This window comes from Protopterus annectens, chromosome 11.part0 (assembly GCF_019279795.1).
Source record: "Protopterus annectens isolate FY-2018-M chromosome 11.part0, PAN1.0, whole genome shotgun sequence".
Classification (NCBI taxonomy): domain Eukaryota; kingdom Metazoa; phylum Chordata; order Ceratodontiformes; family Protopteridae; genus Protopterus; species Protopterus annectens.
Window position 1 is genome coordinate 1,214,017,326 of NC_056745.1, and position 22,670 is coordinate 1,214,039,995.

Below are 22,670 nucleotides of genomic sequence, written 5' to 3' on the forward strand. Positions count from 1 at the left end.
TCTGATTCTACCTTTGACCTCCTCATTCAGACTTCCCTTCTCCTAAACCACCCCTCACAGATACTTGAAGCTTTTAACCTGTTCCACTATTTTCTCTTCTATCTCAGTTTTCATCTTCTTCTGAATGCTCCCATTTATTGCCATTAAATCTGTCTTATCTGTACTCAGTTTCATCTTCTGTGCTTTCAGTTTTGCATTCCATTCCCCTATATTTGTTGAAGTTTTTGTTCAGAATCTACCTGTAAAGCCACATTGTCTGCATACAATAGGTTTGCTGATCTGTTCGTAGCAGCCTGTTTCCTAATATAGTGCATCACCACTATGAGCAGCAGTGGGCTCAGAGCTGAACTCTAATGCATACTCACTCCCACTGGGAACCCCTCTATGAGGCCAAACACTGTTCGTGCTTGTGTCATTGAGTACTTTTACATATCCTTCACTAATTCTACCAGTGTTTCTGGGGCTTCAAACCATCACAGGACTGCCAAATTCAGCTTTCTTGATACCTTGTCGTATGTTTTCTCCAAGTCTAGGAAGGCCTTGTTGGATTCTCCTCATCTCTAGCTTCTTCTCAAATATCTGTCTCACTGAAAACTTTGGAGCAATTGTGCTACAGCTTTATCTGGAGATGAGCTGCTCATCTCCCATCTTGCTTTCTACAACTTTATTTATCAGTCACCCCTTCTAGAACTTTCACGCAGTGTTACAGGAGTTTGATACCTCTGTACTGCCCACAGTTGTGATTATCCCCTTTGTTTTTGTACATTGGCAATAGAATGCCTATTGTCCAGTCATCTGGGATAAGCTTTTCTGTCTATACTGCTTTGAGTACACTCTGGAGCCATTTCTCCAATAACTCACACAGTATCTCAAGCGTATCTGCTGTGACCTCATCTGAACCTGCTACTGTTCTTGATTTCATTTTTCTTAGTGCTGCTGTTACTACATTGGGAGGGGGCTCATCTTCTTTCATTATAGGCTGTGTCTGGGGCAGTACAGCTTTTTGGGTGTTTTCATTTAGAAGGTGCTGAAAGTACTCCTTCCTTCTGTCTTTTATGTTCTGTGGACATGTCAGCAGGTTGCTGTTGGCTTCCCTTATCGTCTTTATCTTTTTGTCTGTGTCTTGTAACCTGTTAGAGTTTCTTTGTGCCATCTGCTGAGTCACTCTCCGGAAGCTGCTAAAGTGCCTCTGTTGCTTTGTTTTTTGCTATTGCAGCTGCTCTCTTACTCTCTTTGTAGCTAGCCAGCATTCCTTGTTAGCCTGGTGTATCTCCACTTTTTTTCCTGCACTCCATCTTCCTTTCTAATACTTTCCGGACTTCTGCATTCCACCACCATCTTTACTTTTGTACTTTATTTTTGTACCTGACTTGGCCGCATATCTGGTTTATAGTTCTCACATAGAGGTACTGCCATTCTTCGTCAGCTTCACCAATTTCCTCTACTTCCTAGGATACTAGAGTCCTGGCTATTTCCTTTAACTTTTGTACTTTTTCACCAGTCAACACCCAGGTTTCAGCCTTGTCTCTGTTAACATTAGACCTTTCTCTGGTCACTGTTTGCAGCTGATTTTGTCAACCAGTGGTTTATGCTGTGGGCCAACTGTTTCATAAAGGATGACTTTGCAATCGCTGATTCTATCCCACTGCTCTTTCCTTACTAGAAGGAAGTCTGCCTGAGTTGTATATTGGTCCTTGTTGTATGTGACCTTGTGACTATCTTGATGACCCATGTGTTGGCCAGTGTCAAGCCTTTTGCCAGAAAGAAGTCTAAAATGACCTCTCTCTCTCCTTTTTTCCCCTATTGCTGTACCCATGTGGATTCAGGCAGACCTCGTATCCTTTTCTGTCTGTCACGGTATATGCATTCACGTCACCTATTATCAACACCAGCTCATGTTGCCCTGCTTTATCTAGTAGGTTTCAGTAGAATCAGTAACAGAGAAAATCTCTTTTGAATTTTGTTGTGAACTGGGTCTATAGGCTAAAGCCTCAAAAATGAATTTTTCACACTGACAGTACAAACGGGTCCCTATTAAATTATTGAACGTTTCAAAGTTCGAATATATGATCGAGTTTTTAAAGTTTGAAGGTGAAAGGCAATGGCTCCATATGTGCAGAATGGGAAAATTTCCCTTTTTTGCACTGAAATGCTGCCTTGGAGTTGGAATATTTAAGTAGGGGGGGCAGGGGGGCTTGCTCCCCTGCTCAGAACATTAAGTTAAGTGTTTTTTTTTTTTTACGTTTTTGTTATTTATTCAAAGATTCAAGTTTCACTCATATGTTGTTGAACATATGAGGTCTGAAATTTTGAAGCTTCGAATATATAGTATAGACCCAGAACAAACACATTGCAGCTAGTACAGGAAAGTATTCCAGTTTGCTTCATGATAACACTCATTAATCCTGCAAAGCCTGACCAATGACTATTTAACTTGAGCAAACAAAAATTGACAGGTCATTCATACCTACATGAGCCACATGCCCCTCTTCACTTTTCCTAAAAGGTTCTCTGTATCTCAGTTTGATATTTTCTTCATATCTGATATCCTTCATAAGTCAGTTTGCTCCATCCTCACAACATGAACACCACATCTTAGACCTATAAAAATAACACTAAACAAAATGTACAATACTTACTACCTAGAAATGATTTTTGCCAAGAGGACCATGTTGCTTTTAGTTTATCTTCACAGCCAGACCAAGCTGAAATAATGGATTTTGTTTTTCACAAATGTCATATATGTTTACATGAGATAGTCACTCTTTCAAACTGTTCTCTTCTTCTTTTTTTTCTTTTGGCTGCTCCTATTAGGGATCATCACAGTGGACCATCTGTTTCCATTTCTTCCTGTCCTCTGCAGCTTGCTGTGTCACACCAACCACCTGCATGTCTTCTCTTACCACATCCATACACCTTATCTTAGGCCTTCCTCTTTTCCTCTTACCTGGCAGCTCCATCCTTAGCATCCTTCTCCCAATATACCCAGCATCCCCCCTCAGCACATATCCAAATCAATGCAATCTTGCCTCTCTGTCTTTGTTTCCAAACTGTCCAACCTGAGCTGACCCTCTAATTTTTCTCATTTCTAATCCTGTCAATCCTTGTCACACCCAGGGGAAATCTTAACATCTTTAACTCTGCCACCTCCAGCTATGACTCTTGATGTTCATCGTGTTACACTCCTGCAGTGATCACACTTGGGTTATCCTGCCATCAGGCGGTTCCGTAGTCGGCCAGAGTTCCAAAGTCTTGGTCCAGCATCAGTTGCTGTCGCTTCTTCCCTGACGTCAGTGCACCAGGGGTATATAATATGCACATGACGCCATTTTCTCCAGTCTTTCTTGCCGCGAGGTGCCTGAAGCAGAAGCAGTTCGCAAGTGCCAGTCGGCCGACTCCTGAGATTTTCTAAGTTGAATGTCAGATCCAAAGTCTTCAATAAAGCTAAGTACCCCATTGGGGAATCTTTTTTCTTGCCTCAGACCGATGTCAGAAAAAGTTAATAATTGTATTTCTTGTGGGAAGCAAATACCTCATAAGGACTTCCACTCTTACTGTATTCCATGCCTAGGCCCTGATCACGACGTCTCTAGTTGTCGGTTTTGTGCTAGATTCAACAAACGCACTATAAAGAGACGTTTTGATTTTGCTTTACACTACTTTGGCCGAAGGTTCAATTATACCATGCTGTCGGATCAGCCGACAACTTCAATACCGAAAAAACGCAAAGACCAAGATAAAGACAGGCATCCGAGGTCCAAAACCGAAGACGAAACCTCTTCTAGGCCAGTCGCCAGTTCGCCAGTTCTCAGTGAGGCGCTTTCGCAGCCCCTGACATCCGCTACCTCAGAGCCACAGGCCGCTTCCGACTCCCACATGGAGCCAGCTAGGCCTCTGGAAACTCAAGGTACTGGGCCTACGGAAACTAATCCTTCAGATGGGTCTGGAGCCGCTGAGCAGGCACCGGCTTCTGAGGGTGTTTTCAGACCTTCACAACTTACTATTAAGACAACAGCCAAGACAAAGGTACCATTAAAAACAAAGAAACAAGTACAACGTTCTCCTGGACAGTCCTCCATGCCTAAGAAACAGATGCTTAAAATGGCCAAAGACCTCATTACTCTAATCAGGGGTTCCCATCCCCCTCCTGAGAAAAGGCCTAGGCAGGATACAGACTATGACTCCTCTGATCAGGTTTCCATTTCCTCTGATTCCTCTTCAGACCAGGGATATTCTTTACCCCCCTATGAGGACTCTGATGCTGAGGAATCTATTCCTTCAGCCTCTCCTCCTGAGGATTACTCTTTTGGGGAAACTTTACATACCATGAGGGAACATTTCCATTGGGAAAGTCAGGAATACTCAGAATCCAAGAAAAGGCCCAGGGATTTCCTCTTATTGCCTCAGCACAGGCCCCCTAGCTATTCCGCCTGTTCTTGACATTGTGGGTGATGTGTTTTCTGAATCCAGTTTATCTCCTGACTCTTTGCCCCCTGACTGTCACAAGTTTCTTTACAAAAACCCTTCTGCTGACCCAGAAACTATTTCCCAGGGTCCAAAAGGGGTTAAGGCTTCCATTGCAAAAAATCCAGTACCCTCTGACAGAGATTCCAGAGCTTTGGATAGATGGGGGAAGAAAGTATACACGTCTGCAACTTTAGCAGTAAGAGCTTTAAATTGCCAGTTTCACATGCTCAAGTACCAACAATATTTAATGGCTCAGTTAAAACAGAAAATGCTTGCTAGCTCAGAAGCTCCTGATTGTAAAGAAATGCAGGGTTTATTGCATACAGTTGAACAGGTGGGAAAACATACTCTGCAATGTGGTTTTGATTCTTTAGAGGCCTCTTGTAGAGCCGCAGTTACAGGTTCTGTTATTCGAAGACATGCTTGGTTAAAAAAACAGAGTTTACCTGATCATGTTAAGACAAAGTTATTGGATGCTCCTTTACAACATGATACCTTGTTTGGTGTTAAGGCAGAAGAGGTGTTAAAGAAAATGGAGGATAAAGCTAAATCTATGCAAACAGTCAAGGATTTCTTACAGGTACAGCCACCTCGGTTTAGCAGAAATTGGCCAACAAAAAATTGGTCCTTTCCAGTGTCAGAAAGGCCAGAGAGAGACAGATACAGATGCCCAAGAGGCAGATTTCAACCCCAGGGCTCAAATAGGCAACGATAGTGGGGCACCTCAACCCCAAAAGGAGGTGAGGACAAGTCTCAACCTTACAGGAAACAGTCACAATGACTTTCCTTTGCGTACGCCAAGCACGTCCCTTCTGGAAGCCCCCTTAGGGGGAAAACTAGCACTTTTTTCCCAAAACTGGCAAACAATCACTCAAGACAAATGGGGCCTGAATATTGTGTCTCAAGGTTACAGATTCCACTTCCATACTTTACCAAAGCTAAAAGGAATGCCAGACCTGCCACAAAATCAAAGGGCAGAGGCACAAAAACAAATTTCAGCCCTCATGGACATGAAAGCTATACAAAACAAGGACAAGGATTTTACTCAAGACTCTTCCTAGTCCCCAGAAGGGACAAAGCCTGGAGGCCTATACTGGACCTTTCAACTTTAAATACTTACCTGGATATTCCAAAATTCAAAATGTTGACATTACAGCAACTTCTACCCATGCTGGGCAAGAAGGCTTGACTTGTTACTCTGGACCTCAAAGAGGCATACCTGCATGTCCCTATCAGACAAAATTGCAGAAGGTACCTCAGATTCAAAGCTGGTACAATGCACTACCAATTCTTTGCACTGCCCTTTGGCTTATCTACTGCACCCAGGGTCTTCACAAATTGCCTGGCACCAGTAATTGCATTTTGCAGACAAAAAGGAATTCAAATATATCCATACCTGGACGACTGCTTCATTCAAGCAGAGACAAAAGACATTCTTCTACGGCATCTGGCATTTGTGAAAAAGTTGATAATTTTTCTAGGGTACACAGTAAACGAAAAGAAGTCAAAACTAGTACCCTCACAACAGATTACATTCCTGGGTGCCAGCTTAAATGCAATGGCCCAGATGGCTTACCTCACGCCAGACAAACAAGTGCAACTAACTCAATACTTTCAACTACTGGCAAAAACGTCCCATCTCCCTGCAAGAAAAATTCTGCAGGCCCTGGGATTCATGGCATCCTGCATACTACTAATACCATATACCAGACTGCATATGAGGAAATTACAATGGTACCTAAAAAGTGTTTGGACTCAACATTCTCACAGTCTAGAAGCAGTAATTCCAATAATTCCCTGCCTACAACAGGAGTTTCAATGGTGGGCACAGGCATGCCACCTAAACAAGGGTCAGCCTTTTACCCAACCCACAGCCAGGCAAACTCTAACAACAGATGCTTCGGATTATGCCTGGGGAGCACACATGGCAGGGACATGCATTCAGGGCAAGTAGACCACAGACCAGATGCATCTTCACATCAATCAAAAAGAGATGTTGGCTGTTCAAAATGCCCTAACAGCTTTCAAGGACCTACTACATCCAGGACAACACCACCGTAATGTGGTACATAAACAAACTAAGGGGGCACTCATTCCTATCCCCTATGCAGGCAAGCCATGACCTTGTGGAACACAGCTCTAACGTACCAAGTTCACCTGCAAGCACAATTCCTGCCAGAAAAGAAAAATACTCTGGCAGACAACCTAAGCAGAAATATTATGGACCCTCATGAATGGAAATTGAATCCACAAATCTTCAGCATGATAACACAAAAATGGGGATGTCCAGACAAAGATCTTTTTGCCTCCCCTCTGAATTGCCAACTACAAAAATTCTGCACAAGGACTTATCACAAACAAGCATGAAAAGTGGATGCTCTTCTGTTCAGCTGGAAAAACCTAAAAGTCTATGCCTTCCCACCACTGCCACTCCTTTCAAAGGTACTCCTAAAAGCCAAACAAGATAAACCACAGATGATCCTGATTGCTCCAGATTGGCCATGCCAGCACTGGTACCCTATCTTAAGGAACTTGGCTCAGGGCCCACCATAGATGTTGCCCCAAATCCCACACCTTCTGACTCAACAAAACAATCAGATCCTGCACGGTCAGCTCAAAACCCTAAACCTGGCTGCATGGCAGATAGTTTAGTCAAACAGGCAACACCTCTATCTAAAGCTGTTATGGATGTCATTTTGGAGGCCAGGAGGCCTAGCACCAGGAAAGCTTACTCAGAAAAATGGAAGAGATTCTGCGCCTGGAACCAAGCTCACAACCTTGACCCTCTTGTTCCAAGCATTCCTCAGATTTTACAATACTTAACTGAGATGCTGGACAGAGGCCTATCCTTCTCATCAATTAAGATCCATGCCTCTGCCATTTCTGCACATTACAACACAGATCCTCCTTTATTCTCTCACCCATTGCTAAAGCATTACCTCAGAGGGGCTAAAAACATAAGACCGCCCTGGAGAGCACCAACACCAACTTGGGACCTCAATTTCGTTTTGGAAAAACTGACTGTATCACCTTTTGAGCCAGCCAATACAGCCGACCTAAAATTTTTATCATGGAAAACAGCTCTGCTCCTGGCAGTAACTTCAGCACAAAGAGTCTCAGAGCTACAGGTATTAATGGCAGTGGAACCTTTTATAATTTTTAATCAGGACAGGGTATCTTTAAGGACAAACCCTACCTTCATGCCAAAGGTGGTATCTAGTGTGGCTCTTAACCAAACCATCCATTTGCCTACCTTTTATCCAAACCCCCAAAATAAAGGGGAGAAACTTCTGCATTCTTTGGACATACACAGGCAGCTAAGATTCTACTTGGACAAAACAAAAGCTTTCAGGAAAACTGATCAACTGTTTGTAGCATATGCTGCAGGGTCACAAGGCAAGGCTATCTCAAAGCAGACTATATCCAAATGGATAGGACACTGTATTCGGTACTGCTACACACAGCATAGAAAATCAGTCCCTAATAACATTAGGCCTCATTCTACCAGGGCAACAGCCACTTCAACAGCCTTTCTCAGAGGAGTACCTACCAAGGAAATTCTGGTGGCTGCAACTTGGAGTTCAGTGCACACCTTCACCAAGCATTACCACCTGCCTCTCTATTCTAAAATCCAGAGCAGGATTTGCCACTGCAGTTCTGCAGGGCCTCTTAGCCAATCCTAACTCTTTATAGACCAGCCACCCAAACCTAGCTTTGGGATTCAACCCAAGTGTGATGACTGCAGCAGTGTAACATGATAAACATAGTACAGTTTTGTACCTACCATAAATGTAGATGTTCGAGTGTTCACACTGTTGCAGTCCAGGTTACCCTCCCTCCATCCCCTCTGAACTAGCTGGACTTATCTATACCTTTCTATCCTATACTACCTTGGGGGTGTATTTGCTGGTAGCTGAAGGTATTGTTTTTATTTTATATGTATATTTTTGATTAGCAATATGTATTGCCTACCCACTTGGAGGCACCTGACATGTGGGGCAAGAAAAACTGAAGAAAATGGCGTCGGATGCATATTATATACCCCTGGTGCACTGACTCCAGGGAAGAAGTGACAGCAACCGACGCCGGACCAAGACTTTGGAACTCTGGCCAACTACGGGACCGCCTGACGGCAGGATAACCCAAGTGTGATGACTGCAGCAGTGTGAACACTCGAACATCTACATTTATGGTAGGTACAAAACTGTACTTTTTTTTTGTCAGTGCCACCATCTCCAACCCATATAACATAGCTGGTTTCACCACCATCTTGTAGACCTTTCTTTTCACTCCTACTGGTACCTGTCTGTCACAAATCACTCCTAGCACTCTTTTCCATTCACTCCACCCTGCCTGCATTCTTGTCTTCACCTCTCTTCCACACTCACTGTTACTCTGAACTGTTGAACCCAAGTATTTAAACTCATCCACCTACACCAGCTCTACTCCCTGCATCCTCACCATTCCTCTATCCTCCCTCTCATTCACACACACATATTCTGTCTTAGTCCTGCTGACCTTCATTCCTCTTCTCTCTAGAGCATATCTCCACCTCTCCAGGGTCTCCTCAACCTTTTCCCTGCTCTCACTACAGATTACAATGTCATCTACAAACATCATAGTCCACGGGGCCTCCTGTCTGATCTCATCTGTCAACCTGTCCATCACCATTGCAAGTAAGAAAGGGCTCAGAGCTGATTCTTGACATAATTCCACCTCCACCTTGAACGGATCCATCACTCTTACTGCAGATCTCACCACTGTCACACTGACCTTGTATATATCCTGTGCCACTCTTAGATACTTTGCTGCCATTCCCAACTTCCTCATACATTACCACACCTCCTCCCTAAGTACCCTGTCATATGCTTTCTCTAAGTCCACAAAGACACAATACATCTCCTTCTGACCTTTTCTATACTTCTCTATCAACATCCTCAGAACAAACATCACATCTGTAGTGCTCTTTCCTGGAATGAAACCATACTGCTGCTCACTAATCATCACCTCCCTTCATAACGTAGCTTCCAGTACTCTTTCCCATAACTTCATACTGTGGCTGATCAGTTTTATCCCTCTGTAGTTACTACAGCTCCGCACATCACTCTTATTCTTAAAAATCGGTGCCAATACACTTCTTCTCCACTCCTTAGGCATCCTCTCACTTTCCAAGTTTTTGTTAAACAATCTCGTTAAGAACTCTACTGACATCTCTCCTAAACACCTCCATACTAACAAGGTATGTCATCTGGACCAACAGACTTTCCATTCTTCATCCTCTTCATACATGTCCTTACTTCCTTTTTAGTAATCCATTGTACTTCCTAATTCACTATCCCCCACATCATCCAACCTTCTATCTCTTTCATTCTCTTCATTCATCAGCCCCTCAAAGTACTCTTTCCATCTGCTCAATGCACTCTCCTCACTTGTGAGCATGTTTCCCTTGTTATCCTTAATCTCTCTAGCCTGCTGCACATCTTTCCCAGCTCGATCCCTGTGTCTAACTAATTGGTATGGATCCTTTTCTCCCTCCTTAGTGTCCAACCTTTCATGCAACTCGCCGTACTCCTTATCTTTAGTCTTTACCAGCTCTCTCTTCACCATAGACCTCATCTTCTTGTTCTCCTGTCTACTTTCTTCATCTCTCTGACAATCCCACTTCTTCATGCTTTCAGACTGTTCCGCATTCCTTATAATGGTTTGCAGTACTGTGACCATAATAAAGCAGTTTCTGTGTGTGTGTGTGTGTGTGTGTGTGTGTGTGTGTGTGTGTGTGTGTGTGTGTGTGTGTGTGTGTGTGTGTATAACTGCAAACTTCTAAATCCCATTCTAGGAAGGTTACAGCAAAGTAAAGGTGGAAAACATTGATCAAGGGAGTGACACGTCTACTGAACTTTTTTTCATTCTGTTGTTATATTCAGCATTTGAGTAAAGTAAAGAAAGTTGAACCTGCTTTTTAACATAAGCTATTACTAGATTTGGTTAGATTCAGATGAGCATTCAAGTCTACTTATTAATGCACCCAGAATGTCATGTTCCCTTGTAAAGATTACCAGATGCTAATATCAGAGCATATGATTACAAATTATATGCATTAGTCGCACTGTGCACTAAACAAGGCACATCTTTTCTATGTTTCCATTTTCTGTACTTTTTTATTTGCCTTTGTCCACTGAGCTGTCGACTTTGTGACCTTTTATTAAATAAATGCCATTGACAGACATTAATAATACCACACTAGTTCAGATGTAACATATAAACCAATAAACATTAAAGCATTAACTCAGAGCTGTTTGGCATGACAGCCTGTTCCAACTTCTTCTACAGGATCGGGTGTGTAATCCAAGCTACCTCTTCTTTGTGGCAAAACCCCTTTAATTCATCCTTTCAAGCCACATACCACCATGTGTGAAATCTGGATTCAACTTGAGGAGGGCCAAGGCCACTAAACAGGATCAGGGGAAAATAAGGAGGGGGTGAAGCCGTAAGGCCGCCGCCAGTCTGGCATGTGCCATGCCATTCCCCCCCAACAGCCGGCCTCAAAATCAAATGCTCTTGTGTTGTAGAGGAACAAAGTTAGACCTTGAATAATTCTTTAATAGCAAAAACTATATCTAAATTAAACAAAGTCAAAACCAAGGTTGTTCAAATAAACATTGTCTGAATCATAAAAATCAGAATCCAGTCTGTCAAGGTCTCTGTGCTGAATTGCATAAAAACTAATTGAAATAGATGCCTGCATAACTATATGACTGATGAAATGCCTGTCCATCTCAATAGCACCAGACCTTCTAGCACCTTTCCACTTTTTGCGTAAGAAAATGAAAAATGGTTCTAAAAAGCTAATGATCTACAAATACTTTCTAATATATCCTTGCATTTGTTATTAATATATGCTTCTGTGCCATAAGGAATGCCTAGTACTTGTATTCCATTGTCTGTAAACGCCAACTCTTTTACCTCTTTTGTGTTTTCTTTCCTCATAGTAAAACTAATAGATTTTTTTATTCCTAATTGTAATCCCACTGCTTCAAAAATAGAAAGTATTGTTAATAAAGTAGCTTGCAAACCTTGCTGATTTTCTGCCACAGTAGTAATGTCATCAGCATACAACATCATTCTTGGTATTAATACCCCATTATAATTAAATATAAAAGGAGATGTCTTTGTAATTTTTTTATAGTTATAAAAAAAATGCTCCTACCATTAAAGCTAAAAGATAAGTGCTTAACTGCCTAATGCCATTTTTCATGTGTACCCCTGAAGTGAATTACCAGAACTCTGGGTAAAGCTTCCTTAATGGTAACTTGATGCCAGATCTCCCAGAACTGAAAAAGGAGGCCAGGAAAACCAAATAAACAAACTGTCCAATTGTTAAGATCAAAAAAACTTGAATGACCAGCCAGGTGGGGCAGGGCTCACATCGTAGCTATCTTATTGAAAGAATGACCCAAGAGTCAAATGACCTCCTTTCCTGAAACATTAATAAAAATTAAAGCCTGATGTAAGACAAAAAGGTGTCAGATACCCACCTTTCCGTTCTATGGATGACCTTGACAGAATGACCTTCCATGGTCAAGTTGGAGGAGTGACCTATCCAGAAGGAATGCGAGGAATACCCTTCTGGATGAATTCCTTGCCTCCCCATGGTCTTTCTAAGTAGTAAATTAATCTTCACCAGACTAAATTGCCTGCTCAAAACCCAAATGAAAACCTCACTTTGGGAGTGGTATTATGTAGCAATCTGACCCAATGCTCTGGGCAAATGGCTAACCCATTTGCCTTGAATAATCGAACCTGCTGTCCTTTAACAGATTGATCCATCTTAGACTTCTTTGCCAATATCAGTATAAAATCTGTGTGAATGACAAGGTCTTCCCAACAAAGATAAAGGAGTAGTTCATTATCATGAACGGCGCACACATACAAAGATGTGAATAAAGCTGCTAATGTATGAACATTATCCAGGGTCTTGTACCGACACAGAGCAACAAGGGAAAGTAGTTGTCTCATAACAGGCTTCCTGCAATCCTAGGAAAGCCCAAAGATATTTTTAAGGCCCCTAAGCAACCTCCCAGCCAACCAGTGGTTGACACTTCCTGAAGGCCCAAAAAAACTCTCAGACAACCCCAAAGCTGCTAAGTGCACACTGAAAGTATTAGGTGAGTCACCTATGGAAGACCTGGCTACTAGAAATTGAAGTAACAACTGCACAACCCATGTCCTGAGACCAGGGGAAAAATATCTGTAGAAAAACTCGAAAACCGGGAGGGATGGAAAATATGCGTTCTTGGTATTACTGGCCCAGGAGCTGACCAGGACTGATACTGCTACTCTTCTTCAATTAGCCAAACTCCAGCAGGAACTGAAGTGTCCTTTGGATCTGAATGCTTGACCAACTGGCAAAATCTGGCAAACTAAAATTAGGAAAGACTGTCACCTATAAGGTTAAGATGACCAGCCACATGCACACTAGAGAATAACAAGTTAATTTCTAAACTCAGAAAAACTATAAGCCTGATAACAGAGTGAACCCACTTGGACCTGGTAGAACATTTATTGAGGGCATGAACCACCGAGATATTATCTGAGTGAAAAAACACTCTCCTGCTACCTAACCTGTCCTTCCATATCAAAACTACGACCCAGATGGGAAGCATTTCCAGAAACGTGATGTCCTTCTTCCTCTTCTCGGACCAGCTTTCTGGCCACTTTTTGGCAAACCAGCTGCCTTACAAGTAACCTCCCATATTAGATCCACCTGCTGTATCTGTGAAAACCTCGAGTCACTGGAGGAAACCCAAGTGGACTGCTAAAATGATACCCCATTGAACTGACTCAAAAACATGAACTATAGCAGAAAGTCATCCTTGACCCATCTGGTCAACCATACAAAGTAATGTTTGGGCTTATACCTTTAAACAAGTTAGAAATGGACTACAGAAAGGTCCTGCCGGAAGGACTGCCCTGCAGGCACAGTTCAGTAACCTGTGTAATTGCACAATTTCCCTCATGCAGGCTTTGCTAGAACCCAAAAAACCTCCAAAGTAACTGCTGGACTTGAACTTTGGGCAAATGAAGCTTGAGCAAGTTATCAGTGGTATCAACTTCCAAACCTAGAAAGGTCAAGACTCCACTTGGCCTTTCTAATTTGTCACTAGCCAACAGTACCCCCAACTCAGAACAAATCCACTTAAAAAATAGATGTGCCCACAAAGCACCATCCTGGCCCTCCCTCCTATCAGAAAATCACCTAAGTAGTGGACTGCTGACTAGATAGGTGGTCGCTGTTGCTGACACCAGTGCAAGGCTGTGCTAAACAGCTCAAAGGTAACACAAACCATGGGGTACCACATTGGCATTGCAGTGTCATGAAATAGTTTACCTTCAAACTGAAAACCTAAAAAAGGCCAGTCTTCTGTTTCAGGGGGAGAAGGCAAAAAAGCAGATTTGATGTCCATTTTGCAGAACCAGGCATTGGAGGATCCCAAAATGACATCAGCTGCCCGATTCAGGGAAATTCACCTACCTGTTTCTTGAAAACAAGACTAATGGGGGAAATTTTAAAAGTAGGCCAAGGGAGGGAGAAATTATCCTGCCAGCTGACTACTCTTTTTCTATCAACATAGCAATTTCTTCATGACCATTAATGGATGATAGATTTTTAACTTACTTAGAATCCAGCGGAGCTCTGGAATGACTAGGAAAGATATTGGAGATGCCTTTAACAGGAGTGGCTGTTACCATTTGATCCAGATAAGCTGATAATAGATAGATCAATTTATTTAGGCAAATGGGGGAATGAGCCTGCTGTGGTACATTCACGTTCCCTGCCAAAGCCCCCCTTCCTGTGGCCAAGAAAAGGATGCTTAACTCGAAGAGAGGTTTTACGCCTCCCCAACCCTTTCTGCCTGAGAAGTCAGAAAGCAGACCTGCCCCTGCCAACTAACCTCCAGCACCTGGCGGCAGGGTGACCTTTCCCACATCCTGAAAACAAATGGCTATATTTGCAGACAGGTCAAAGGCATTTGCCATAGTTGAAGGCCTAGCAAAACTTTGTTTCCTTTGTAGTACCACCCCCTTCATCAGTTCCAGTGGCAGCTGACTTATCCAGCATGGCACTAAGCCATATGTTGGGATGCCTTAACTCCCAATTCAGGGACTTATCCAGTGCTTTCAGTTTCCTGAAACGCTGATCATAATTCACCCAACTGGAACCCTGAACCCCCCTTCACATGGTGGGTTTCCCTTATGGCCACTAAGTACGCTAAAAGAGCAGGGTCTGGTCAGGGTCCTTCTGGATAGTTACTCCCATGAACACCCAAAACTCAGTGCCCAATATCCAAGTTCCTGACTAGTGTCCTAAATGATACCTTTTTCCCCGATGGCCACTTAGGCTGCCAACAGGTCCTTGTTAGACATGTTGTCAGCATCCAAGATGCATTTAATTCCTTCAGTATCCAGTAGGTCAAATATATCTACAGACTCCCCTTTAATAATCTTATTTTTGACATTGGTGGGAACATGTGCCTTGATGTAAGACCCTGAGGAACTACAATCTAAAGGCTGAAAGTATTCATGGGGTCAAGAATTAAGGAAAACAATCATCTGGATGAGGAAGGGCCTCCCTTCCTGAACCACTGATCTCCTCTGACCCATTATGCAATCTGCGTAATGATGGGAGTGCAACCAGGCCAGCATCAATACTCAAGCCCTTTCTGGTAACAACAGCTGCAGAGGCACCAAAGTTTCTTTCTAGAACTAGGTTAAACAGCCTAACCCTTCCCTTTTCCTTTAATGAATTTATAAATGGATCCAAACAGTCCTCAGAAGACTGACCCTTGCCATTAATACTTAACCCTGCTGACCCACCAGTAATGTTACCTTGGGATTCTGATGATACTTCAGACAGGCAGAAAGGGGTGACCCTTTGGCTGGAAGAATCTCTGTTGGTTTTGTTTTGAGTCTTCTTGGCTGGGGCTGGTCCTTCAGGTAAAATATCTTCCATATTCAGTGATGGTCTCTTCTTGGAGTTCTGACCATGCTTGACTGCCCCCTACTGTCTCTGAGTCAGAAAGTAAGCTTTGGCCCTCCTGAGACAGACAAAGCCATCTCTCCTTAATTGACTGGACAGTAGCAGAACCTGAAAAATAAAGAGGATTATCACAGAGGAAAAAAGAGGGGAAAAAAAATATGACAAACAAAGTAAGCCCAGAGTTCCAGATAAAATTGCCAACCCTGTGAATTTTTGGATCCTGTACTGCTGCAGGGTTCTAGAACGTAAGGCAGTAAAGATGCTTGTTTTCATGGACTTGACAAAATGCACTGGTGACTGAAAAACTGATATACTGCTGCAGGGCTTCCTGAATGCCACGCTTCTCTCCTGCTACAATCACTCTGCACAAAGATCATGGATGTGAGCACCCCTTCCTGCCTAAATTGCAGGAAAACAAGTCAAAATAACATCCCAGTAAAGAGGTAATAACTGGCACAGCCAAATAAAGAGTACCCACATATGTGATAAGAAATTGAACCTCTCAGTTGTCAAACTGGAATAAAGTGATAATCATTGCAAGAGCATTATCCATGTACCACACACTATAATAATTTTAACAATACACTTTTCTATTTACAGCATCCATTACTCATCCTTATAAGAACATAAACAACAACTGATGCCGGCAACAAACACTTTTGCCCAAGCAAGGTAAACATAGTCAGATATACCAACCCCAACCTGAAGACCCGGATCTAAACCAGTTTCACTATTATCCTTGCTCAAAACTGCAACTAAGGGCTTAATAATAAATCTTTGACTAACAGCCCAATAAGAAAATTTCAACCCCCCCCCCCATATTCTACGAGGCATCTGCCCAAGAGCTAACCCTTAACAGACTGCACCAAGTGACTGGCAGAAGAAAAGACAAGCAACATAATTTAACCTAGATCTTAAAATCTAAATTGGTAATGCAAGCATACATTCACATGACACCCAGACACACCCCACACCCACATTCCAACAATCTTACCTACATGCACCTTCAACAGTATGGTAAATGTACAAAGATTGTACCGAAAGAAAAATACATACCTCAAGGAAGACAGGTAGCAGACGTTAAACCAAAAGAAGACTAAGATCCCCTAAACCAGCCCAGGGAGGTAACAAACTTCTTATAATGTTCAAGTTTAATGAGTATTCATTATTTGTTTAATATTATTTTAATACTATTATATTTATTTATTTATTTATTTTTAAATATTCTCAAATAAAGAACTCCTCCCCCCTTACTGGTACAAAAAGCAACTCAGAAGCTGCCAAACTAAGGGCTGCTTATTACTAATTTTTTTATTCTTATTTATTCTTTTTTGTTTGTTTGTTTTTATTTTATTTGCCTATGAAGAGACTTAAAAATAAATAACACTCCTCCCCTCGACTGCCATAAAATGCAACTCACGAATCACCCAAACTCCTGGATGGTCTGAATCCTTTACCAGTTTTTTTTAATTAAATCAATAACATAAACAAAATAAGCAACCCCCCCTCCACCCAGGGCACCACAAGCACGAGTCTCGAGATGCCGAACCCAATAGCTTTAGTGCACCTACTTTTTTGTTTTTCTTTCTCTTCCCCCCTCTTTTTTTTTTTTTTTTTTTAATAAACTAAATTAAGAAACCATCTGGCACTGCAAAGGTGACTAAACTATCGCCACACAGCTGGTATGTCTACTGTCTTGACCCACGACCTCTTACCTGATTAGTTGCTGCCAGTGGGCTCCATCTTTCATCGTCCGTTGGGCCCATACCTCTCAACCTGGAAACGTCAAAAATCTGGACAAAGGCCCATAAAAAATAGGTACAGATCTGTATGCTGATTAACTTAAAAGTTGCATACATAATTATGTAACCCAGCCTATTCCACTGAAATTATGATACACCATCATTCAAAAACAAATTGAACAGACAAAATATTAAACAAAATATAACCAGAATAGTGTTTTAAACATTTGCACATGTATCAAACTTTGAACTTGTATAAAACTAAAATACAATTGTGTTTTATAAAATTAAAATTAACTGCATTCAATTAAGGGAGTTGTTGGAAGCTGACAAACAACAGCAGACCCCATGTAGAAAATCAGAAAAAAAGGGGGGGGGATTGATGATGATTCAATTCCAGTCAAGCTTGAATTGCACTAGTTAACCAACAGGTTCATAGTTACTAGGTATCTCCATCAAAGAAGGACATTCTCATGACTGCATCTACCACCTTTAAAAGTACAGCACAGTACAGACATGTCAGCAATCCATCTACATACTGTGGGAAAAGTACAACACAATACCGACATGTCAGCAATCCATCTACATACTGTGGGAGTAGAACCCAAAATCTTCTGTATCAAAATCAAGTATACTACCCATTGTGCTATTACGAATGCAAACACACTTGGCATAAGCAGCACTAAATTACTCTTCCCCTTGAAGCTCTCAGCTCCTTGTAAAATCCACTGGACACTCAACTCTCTCTGTCAAGTTTGTAGCACAAGAATTCTGTAAAAAGCCAAAATTTATTGTGGGGGGCAATAACCAGTGGCACATTTTTAAACATTGCTTGTATAATCTTGGAAAGCTGCTAGACTAAAATGTTTTGTGTTACCAAATTACCATGCAGTTCCTGAAAGATTTGAAGACTGAGTCTGAGACTTAAATGGAAACCATGATTTAGTTAATTCAGTTCTCACTAATTTGCTAGAAAACCACAAATTTTAAGAGGAACAGACCAAAAGTATGAGGCAAACACTGAGCACAGCTGGTGGTATCCTCCTTGTACATAAACATTTGAGCTTGAGTAACACTAACCACCAAGTATACTTAACTGGGGCATTTTCTCTCACACACACACGCACACACACACACACACACACACACACACACACACACACACACACACACACACACACACACACACACTATGGACTTGCCACACACCGCAGCTACACACACCAACTATGGACGTGCCTTACACACCCCCTCTTCTGTTCTAAATATAGCACGCACACACACACACACACACACACACACACACACACACACACACACACACACACACACACACACACACACACACACACACTATGGACTTGCCACACACAGCAGCTACACACACCAACTATGGATGTGCCTTACACACCCCCTCTTCTGTTCTAAATATAGCATGCAGACAAACACACACACACACACACACACACGCACACACACACTCACACACCCTTTCTGTTCTATATGCAGTTGGACTTGCTTTGCAGCAGATAAAATACAAAAATGGACTTGCCTTGTAGCAGATAAAAATACAAAAACAGACTTGTCTGTATTTAAATAAAATACAGCGCAATTACGGACTTGCCAAAGTACAAAATCGGGCTTGTTTGTATTTAAATAGAAAATTACAGACCTGCTTTCTGTCTAACATTGGCAGCACATGCACAAAATATAGCAATTCTCTTCTAATGGATTTGCCTTGTAGCAGATAAAGACTTGCCTTGAGTCTAACAGTAGTACATACACAAAATACAGCAATTCTGTTCTAACCAACTTGCCTTGCAACAAAAGATACACAGTTCTGTTCTAACAGCAATCGGCAGCACATACAGCAGCAGATAAAAAACGGACCCTTCTGTAGAACTTGCAGCAGATAAAATGGACCCTTCTGTTCACCCAGTTCTGCAGCAGATAAAATGGACCCTTCTGTTCTAAATAAAATACAGTAACTATGAACTTGCCTTGCAGCAGATAAAGATACACAGTTCTGCCTTGGACTTGCCTTCTGTTTTTTTAAATAAAGTACAGCAGCACAATTATGGACTTGCCTCCAGTCTAACAACAGCACACACACACACACACACACACACACACACACACACACACACACACACACACACACACACACACACACACACACACACTTCTGTTCTAAAGAAAAGAAAGATACACACAACTCTGCCTCGCAGCATATAAAAATACACAGTTTTGTTCTGACGGCAGCAGTAGCACATATAGCAGAGATAAAATGGACCCTTCTGTTCACACAGTTCTGTAGCAGGTAAAAATAGACCCCTTTCCAATGCACAAGCTTTGTGTATAGATTGTTTGGGCTGGGCCCAGGCCATCTTCAGGTAGACTCTGCAATCTGTAAGGTCTTTAGCCAGTGAGCTATTGCAGACAGCAAAAATAAGTTAATTTTGAAAAGACTGCTGCCTTTATCTTTTTCAGAGGCTATTAGTGGGGCTCAGCCCCCCCCCCAAGCTAAGTCAAAGGAACCTTCTTCTAATTCTTTGAGTCCTACCTCTGTGCCACCATGGAAGAAGCATAAGCTAGATCTGAAGACTGCTCCTGCTCAGCCGATGTCAGAGGCAACAAAGGCCTGTTTGGAGCATATCTCTTTAATATCTGAAGCCTTTACCCAGAACCAGGTTTCTCCATCAACAAACCTGATACACTGCAGAGTACCTTCACAATTTTTTGAATCCCGACAGCACTCTAGGTCCCCATCACTAGCTTCTTCTCATTCTTCCAGAAGTCTGACCGAGGCTGATGTGGACAGAATGATGAGGAAATTTCACTCGCAGATTCAGATGGGAGTTTTCCTGGCTCCTACCCTGTCAGGTCAGGAGGCCCTAGTATGTACTACTCCACCAATATCGGCTACTATTCTGATCTGACCTATCATTTCGAGCCCTTGTCTGTGGGCATAGAATATTGAGCAGGTACCTAACTCTTCTGGATAGAACTAAAAAAAGTCATTATCTTTCAAAAATAAGGCATAACATGTATTACAGAACATCTAGATCCTCAGAGCTTTAGGTAGATCCCACAACCCAGGTTGTATTAATGGATTTTGACACAGGCTTTAGTAAAGGCCTCTTCATGAATCCTCACCTAGTGTAAAACCTGATTAGTGGTGCACAGAAAGTCACTGAAGTGAGGAGATTGGGATAGTATAGTCATTGTTTCTTTTATTTTCTTTGCAATCAAAATTCAGAAGTGTAGACAGAAAAATCTGTATAGCTTGTGTAGGTTCTGAGGAACAACATGATCATTATTTTTTTTTTTCCTGACCATCAAACTTTAGAGCTGTGCACAGAAGGTCACTATACTTTGTGTGAATGTGGGGGTACAGCGCAGTCTTTATTTTCTTTTAACTTTTCTTGCAGACAAACCTCAGAGTCATGCACAGAAGGCCAGTATAACTTCTTTGGAGGCAGTGTACTCTCTGGAAGAAATTAGGTGGAATACATTATTGTGATCATCATTTTTTCAATTTTCTGACAAACATCAGACATATATATGGCTGGCTATCATTTTGGAGTACGCATGTATGAGAGTAACAGCTCGAAATGTGTTTCTGTGTTCTGTTTCTTCTTTCACCCCCTCCCCCATCTGATGTAAGAGAAGTATACAGAAGGCTTTTGTCTCTTTCAAAGTCGGGGTGAAAAGACATGCTCTCTATATGTATGGCATCATCAGAATGATATATAACACTATGGCCATTTGTTTTTTTCATTTCCAATCTAAGACCAGTGGAATACACAGAAGGTGATTGTCTTTATTTGGGGGGACATGGGGTTAGGGAGCCAATCAACTTTGACCATCAAACCTTTCACAGAATGTATTTCTTCTTCACAAGTTAAAAAAAGACTGAATTTGGTTCCTTACTCAAGATTTTGTTCAGGCTATCAGTGGATCAAAAGGTTGTGGAAGAAAGCTTTTGCCCTGATGAAGGCTTTATCAAGTGGAAAAGATAATTAAGTAATATATTATTTTACAAATGAAATTCAGTTAATAAAATTCAGAAGTAGCTGTAGCATTTTTCATACATCACATTTATTATTTTAGTACCTAATATTTCATAAATGGTCTGTTAATAAAATTGCCATTTTTTCTGTTTTCAAGTGCATTTAGAAACACTGCCATGTGGTTTCTTTAAGTGTTTTATATTCCTCTTTTACTATTGTATACTGCTCCTGTAAGTATTTCAGCATTGACTATGGTCTGTGTTTCCTGCAGTATACTTAAATGAAAGTATTTTTGATTGTTTTCTTCTCAGTAACTTAACAGTGCATCAGCCTGTTAAGTGATGTGCACTGCTTCATACTCTGTAGACATGTTGGAATGTGCAGGATAACATGCTGATATATTCTTTGACTGACGAAAAGATACTAGGCAGAAGCATTAGTGTGTAATGTAGAACTAACTACATGTTCTGTCTACTAATACTTATTTGACCACAAAGAAGCAAAAAAGTAATTTCAGAAAAGGAAAACCTATACAGCTTTCTTTAATTCATTAATTTATTTATTTACATTTGTTTACTGAGGTAGAGTGAATGGTGGCTCTTATTATCATAAAGGAATAGAACTCAGCACTGGATCATCTTGCTGTTCAATGAGCGGTTTGGTACATTCTGAAAACTAACAAACAGATCTTTGTTTAGGCAGACTTACTGGCAATGGATATGATATTCTAGGAGGAGTGTGGAACACCAATGTAGCACTAACTGTAATCTAAGCCACAGCACTGACCAGCATAGAATGATTGGCTTGACCTGAGTTACCTTTTTAACATTTCTGAGGAAAAGCCTCAATGGTATCTGAATAGAAAACTGGCAGACTGTTGGACAGTTAAAAATAAACCCTTTTCTGACCAGTGAGATAAAAGAACCATACTGACTCCTTGACGGTGTGTGTAAATCTCAGGTGTATTAAAGTCCAAGAAAACATGGAGTACTGAGAGCTGGAGCATGCAGCCTAGCAGCCTGCCAGAAGTAGGTGGAGTGAAGAGTGAAGGGAGGTGATGGTGGAGCATTCCTACATAGCAGCTGTTGCTTCCTGTCTGTAAAGTAGATGCTGCTCTGGGTGTTATTTTCTTAGTTTAAAAATAATAATAATAATTGGCAGTGTGTCTGTCTAGTTCAGTAGCATCCTTCTAATTCACCTGATTTTAGGCTGTTAGGGAAGTCAACATATAGAAGCACTCACCCACTGAAACAGTGGGTGCCAACACTAAAAAAAAAAAAAATTCAGTTGTTTATCTGGGAGCTTTACTGCTCACAGACCCCTTTAGTAATACTAACGTCATGGCAGTACAAATGTGGGGAAATGAAAAACATGATGAAAAGTGCTTAAACATACTGTGACATCACAGCA